This window comes from Lolium perenne, chromosome 3, assembly GCF_019359855.2.
Source record: "Lolium perenne isolate Kyuss_39 chromosome 3, Kyuss_2.0, whole genome shotgun sequence".
Classification (NCBI taxonomy): Eukaryota; Viridiplantae; Streptophyta; class Magnoliopsida; order Poales; family Poaceae; genus Lolium; species Lolium perenne.
In genome coordinates this window covers 252,443,884-252,450,465 of record NC_067246.2, presented here as the reverse complement: position 1 = coordinate 252,450,465, position 6,582 = coordinate 252,443,884, and positions in this window count along the sequence as shown.

The window sequence follows — 6,582 nt, the reverse complement described above, 5'->3', positions numbered from 1 at the left end:
GACGTACTATAAGGATGGCGACCACCACAGCCTCCGACACCGATCCCGGCGATATCGTCGCCGCCACCACCGTCTCCGCCCCCCTCCCTCCTTCGCCGCCGATCAGGACACGGAAGGCTACTATCATCCTCCCCACCGACGGGATCCTCCAACGAATTCAGGGGTTCATCAGATCTGCGGGCTTTCGCGCCACGCTCCATCGATTCGATTCTCAGCAGATTGGGCCGGAGATAGACTTGGGTTCGATTTCTAATGGTGCTTGCAGGTGGATTAATGGCGCCTGGGTGAAGATTGGCCCGGTTTTCCCAATGGAAGCCTGTTCTCGTCGCGATTTGCTCGCGCGCTTGCAAAGTGATCCGACTCGGTAAAAACCTTGATGCGGCTCGATCCATGGCGGCCTGTTTGCAACGCGGAGCTGGGCCGCAGCCCAATACTGTACACGTATCACCCATATCCTCGCCCACGCCGCCATGCTTCAACCCTAGATCCAATCTAACTGGGGCAGTCGTGTTCGTTCCAACCCTAGCCGCACCACGCCCTCAGATCCCCACAGCAAATCCACCGCCGTGTTGGGCTGGCAATCTCGCCGGCGACCGGAGATCGTTCGCTCAAGTACTTCAAGCGCCACCACCAATGGACCGACGGTACGGAGGACCGAGGCGCTCCCCTACGCGGAGATCGCCTCCGAGAAATTACTTTGGTAATCGCCCTCGCCCCGGATCTGAAGCTGATCGTCGTGATGAACAACGGCGATGGGAAGATGAGAGGCGCCGCGACGCCAACTGGAGAGCTGAGGATGAGCGTCGTCGTGAAGAGGATAGGCGTCAAGCAGATCTGGAGCGACTCCGCCAGGAGGAGCGACGTCGGGCCGAGGAGCGCCGTTGACTTGACGAAGACCGTCGCCGTGAAGCTTCCCGTATCTCCGAGAGGGTGGCTCGTGAGCGGGCCATGGAAGATAAGCGGCGCAAGGAGGAAGAGCTGCACTCACGTGATCGTTGGGCGCATCGATCTGAGATGCTGCCTGGTGCCTCGTCTCATCTGGAGGACTTGAACAGATCAATCGATGTAAGTCTGAATAACTCACCTTCTATTCTGCCTACGATTGCAGCGGTAGGATCTGATAGGGGGGATGCTAGTATGAATCAGCCTTAGTCTGTGTCTAGTCTCAACATTGCTCCCTTAGCGAATGCCGTGCCAGATCCGATGGGGTCCTCTGTACCTCCGTCTGGTCTTGGTTTGAATCAACCTACTGCCAAATCCTGATACTAGGTTCACTAAATTCAAAGGTTCTTGCATGCACTGTTGTGGTGAACACCATTTTGATGTTTGTCAGTCTAGGGAACCGTGGAATTACATGGCTCCGTTCTATGGCAGCGAGGAATTTGGATCTGGATTTTATTCCATTCATGTTCCTGAAGCAGAATCTCATCCAGTTGAACAGTTAAACTATGCTCACATTATTGTGGAGAAGGGTGATGTAAATTGCAGGAATATAGAGCATGAATTCAATGTTTGGGCAGAATCTATGAAGATAAACTGGCGTTTTTTTGCCAAGGAGGTTTCACCTATAGAGTTTAGAACAAGGTTCCCTTCTACTAAAGCCATAGATGAGTTGGCTCATTTTGGGAAGTTATTCATGAAGACTGTTCCAGGAGCTATCATCTCTTTAGAGAAGTGGGTTGGAGACATTCAATCTATAGCTATGATGCAGGAGGCATGGTTCAGGGTGAAGAGGATTCCAATGGATTTCAGAAACAGGTCCACTGTGTTTTATGCTGCTAGTCTATTTGGGAAACCATTGGTTATGGATAAGAATTTTCTGAGAAACTTCTCCTATGTCAGAGTGAAGATTGGGAGTCAGGATCTGGCCCTGGTTCCAAATACCAGAATTGCTGAAATCAAAGGTGGCTTCTATGAACTGCAATATACCAGAGAGTTGTGTGATCCCACTCCTACCCCTGGCACAAGGATTGTTGTTGCTGATGCAAATCAAGGTGATGGGACTGGTAATGGATCTCCAAAAAGACAAAGAACTGGCAAGCTTGACCCTGATGCTGGATCTCAGTCTGCTCCTCCTAAAGTCAATGGTAACACTGATAGGAATAATGCCTCTCACAGGCAAACTGTTGCAGCTATCTTTGTAACTTCTGAGAAGAGTACTGGCAAGAGAAAGCTCTTTGAAACTGACACTTTGGAATGTGCTATGAAAGATAAAATGGAGAGTGTTGTACATGACATTAACACTGGTGCTTCTGGTTCCATGCCACCTATTGGGAATCCTCAGGAAACTACTCATCTCTCTGATTCTTTTGCTTCAAGATTTGTATCTCCTGGACAAGCCTCATCGAGTGCTTCTGTTTCGCCATCTTATGCTCATTTTCTTCACACCTTGACAAAATCTGGTAGTGACAAGGCCTACATGTTCCAGAAACAATACAGGAAAGAATTGGGTCCCATTATTGAGGCAACTAATGAGTGTGATATCTCTGATGAAAAGGTGGATTATGAAGGATCTGATTCTGAAGATGCTGCTACATCTGTTCAATACATCAACCCTGGTCAGGGGATTCTTGCTTTAGCTGTCCCTACTCTTCGGCGTGAAGGAAATGTTGCTATAGTGATGAGGGATCTCAATCTGAGCTTGATGGCACCCAAGAAGACCCTCTGTCTCAAGTTGATAACCCTGTAGGTGGGGAGGCTAATGAAACAAGAATTGATGCTTCTTTATCTCAAGCAGGTGGTGGTCCTTAACCTATCCGCATGAGCTCCAGGATTATTTCACAAGACCTACACTCCATCAAGATTTCAGACAAAGCAGTCAAAAATGTTGCAGCAAGAGATGTGTCAGGTACAAATTTAACCTCCCATAATTCCTTTGCTTTACTTGATGATGATGCTATTCATGTAAGGGCCTTAGAAATAGGGGTTAATCCTGAAACTTTTACTATGGATGATATCAATTATCTGAAAGATCTCGAACAAGCTAGACATGCAATTGCTATAGCACACACTGGCACTGAACCAGAAACTGAGTCAGACACAGAAAGAATCATGCTCTTGGGATTTGATAGAGAACAAGGATGTGAAGATGAAGATGGTTTTACACCCGTTCTGTCCAGGAAAAAGAGAAAGAAAAGGAGAAGTCTGATCAATTCTGGAAGGAGAAAGGGATCACCAATAAAATCAGGTGATTCTCTTGAAGGAGCACAGTCAAAATCAAGTGCTGCCTTGGGAAAGGTGAACAATGCTCACCCTTTGAGTGGCATTGTCACTGGAACCAGATGTAGAAAGAGAAACCCAAGATATTTATGATAGGTGCAACTCTTAATTGCAGGGGTGTGGAAAAAAAGGGTATGAGTTGTTTTTTGGTTGACTTTATCAGAGATCAAGAGGTGGATTTCATTGGGCTGCAAGAAACAATCAAGAAAGATTGCTCTCCTGCTTTTTTCAGGACTATAGACCCTCAGAATTTGTTTGTTTGGAAATGGATTGGCTCTATTGGTAGAAGTGGTGGAATTCTGGGTGGTTTTAGGTTGTCCAGATTTTCTATCACTGATACTGTGGTTGGCAGATTCTTCATCAAAGTTACTTTGATGGATCTTAAGCTCAGAGTGACATGGTGCTTTATTATTGTTTATGGTGCTGCTCAGAGGAGTGATAAGGAAGATTTCCTGATAGAACTTGGCACGGTTTGCAGTGATCAAAGACACCCTATTCTCATTGGAGGAGATTTCAATATCATTAGATTTTCCTCTGAGAAGAACAAATGCATGAGAACCAATAAATGGACAGATATGTTCAATTCTATTATTAATACTTATGCCTTGAGAGAAATTCACTTATCTGGAGGTCAATATACTTGGTCAAATAATCAGGCTGATCCCACTCTTGAAAAACTGGATAGATTCCTGATGAGCAGTGACTGGGAAGAATTTTTTTCCTTTGACAACAGTTCACAAGTTGAGCAGAGATGTTTCTGATCATAATCCTTTAATCCTTGATACCATGGAGAATAAGCCAAAAAAGAAGTATCAATTCAGGTTTGAAAAAAAAAATGGATTAAAGAAGAAGATTTTCTGAACAGAGTTGGTAGAATCTGGCAGCAAAATATCAGAGCAAGGAACAGTTTGGATAGAGTCCAGAAAAAACTCAAGGCTGTAAAGAATAGTTTGAAGGGATGGGGACACAATTTAAGGGGGAGAGATAAAAAAAGAAAGTGTGACATTTCTCTCCTGCTTGCTGAGTTGGAAATGAAAGAAGAATTATCTCCTTTGTCTGCTCCTGATATTCAACAGAAAGCTGCGCTTCAGCAAGAAATGCTTGATATTCTAGATAAGGAGGAATGTTTCTAGAGGCAACAAAGGGCAAGAGATAATTGGCTACTAAAAGGAGATAGTAATACAGCTTTCTTTCATAGAATGGCTAATGTCTGTAAAAGAAAATCTAAGATTTTCTCTTTGAAAAATGAAGAATCTGTTATTCAAGGTGATGATGAATTGTTGAGCCATGCCACTCAGTTCTATAAAAATCTCTTTGGCCCTGCAGAAGATAGAGGGGTGATACGTCTCTAACGTATCTATAATTTCTTATTTTCCATGCTAGTTTTATGACAATACCTACATGTTTTACTCAAACTTTATATCATTTTTATGCATTTTCCGGTACTAACCTATTAACAAGATGCCGAAGCGCCAGTTCCTGTTTTCTGCTGTTTTTGGTTTCAGAAATTCTACACAGGAAATATTCTCGGAATTGGACGAAACAAAAGTCAAACCTCCTATTTTTCCAAGGGACACACGGAGCCAGAAGGGCAAGCTAGGGGGAGGCCCACGACCTCCATACCATAGGCTGGCGCGGCCAAGAGGGGGGCGCGCCACCCTATGGGGTGGGCCCCTCGGGCACCTCCTTGCGCCGCCCTTTCGCCTATATAAAGCTCCTGCCCCGAAAACCCTACGACAATCGGTCTTCATCCACGAAAAGTTACGTAGCCGCCGCCATCGCGAAGCCAAGTTCGGGGGACAGAAGTCTCTGTTCCGGCACGTTGCCGGGACGGGGAATTGCCTCCGGAGCCATCTCCATCGACACCACCGCAAATTTTATCGCCGCTGCTGACTCCCATGATGAGGAGGGAGTAGTTCTCCCCCGAGGCTGAGGGCTCTACCGGTAGGCCTGGAATTAAAACTCGAAACTCGCGAGCTAAATGAGTAACTCGCGACTTGCCTCGCCTCGACTCGAACTCGGTGTATAACGAGCCAAGCCGAGTTTCATATTTTGTAGTTAAACGAGTTCAAGCTAAACGAGCCGAGCTCATCGAACTCGTGAGTAGCTCGTTTAGCTCGGTAAAAATGGAGTCGGCCCAAACCCACCAAAATGGGCAAGTATATTTGCGGTTTATCAACTTAGCAATCTTATTCTCATGATATTTATCGTTGTGGTTTATATTATTCTAGTACCATAGTCATGATGCTTGTTGTTCATCATTCATGCCCAAATATTCGGAAAAATGTATTGTACATTTTACATGTTCTATTTAACAGTTTTAAATGAGCTACTCGTGAGTTACTCGTGAGTTACTCGCGAGCTTTACGAGTCGAGCCAAGTTTCAAATTCGGACTCGATTGTTAAACGAGTCGAGTCGAGCTAACTCGATTGTTGACCGAGCTTTAGTGAGTCGAGCCGAGCTGGCTCGACTCGGCTCGAATTCCAGCCCTATCTACCGGTAGCTATGTGGTTCATCTCTCTCTCCCATTGTGTGATCTTTATGTGATCATGAGCTTTGTATCACTATTAATCTATGTGCTACTCTAGTGATATTATTAAAGTAGTCTATTCCTCCCCCATGATGTAAAGAGGACAATGTGTGCATCATGTAATACTTGGCGTAGGTTATGATTGTAATCTCTTGTGGATTATGAAGTTAACTATTACTATGATAGTATTGATGTGATCTATTCCCCCTTTCATGGCTATTATTGACAGTGTGTATGCTATGTTAGTACTCGGTCTAAATTGCAACGGTATTATCTTGGATTATGATTTGATGAGGATATCCCTATGAGTGGTGTTTGTCAAGTACTTGATGAACTTTGAGTGGAGCTTTCGTAGCCACTACGTGATGATTAGTGATTCCAATAGGAGAGTAATTCAGAGTAGCACAAGTGAAGAGAAGTTATCTAATTGTCCAATTATGTGATCATTGTTGAGAGTGTCCAATAGTGAATGTATGATCCCTAGGCCTTGTTTCTAAGCATTGAAACACCGTTTCCAACAAGTTCTGCTACATGTTCGCTTGCTGCCATTTTTATTTCAGATTGCAATTACTACTTATAATCATCCATATTACTTGTATTTCACTATCTCTTCGCCGAACTAGTGCACCTATACGTCTGACAAGTGTATTAGGTGTGTTGGGGACACAAGAGACTTCTTGTATCTTAATTGTAGGGTTGCTTGAGAGGGATATCTTTGACCTCTACCTCCCTGAGTTCGATAAACCTTGGGTGATTCACTTAAGGGAAACTTGCTGCTGTTCTACAAACCTCTGCTCTTGGAGGCCCAACACTGTCTACAGGAATAGAAGCG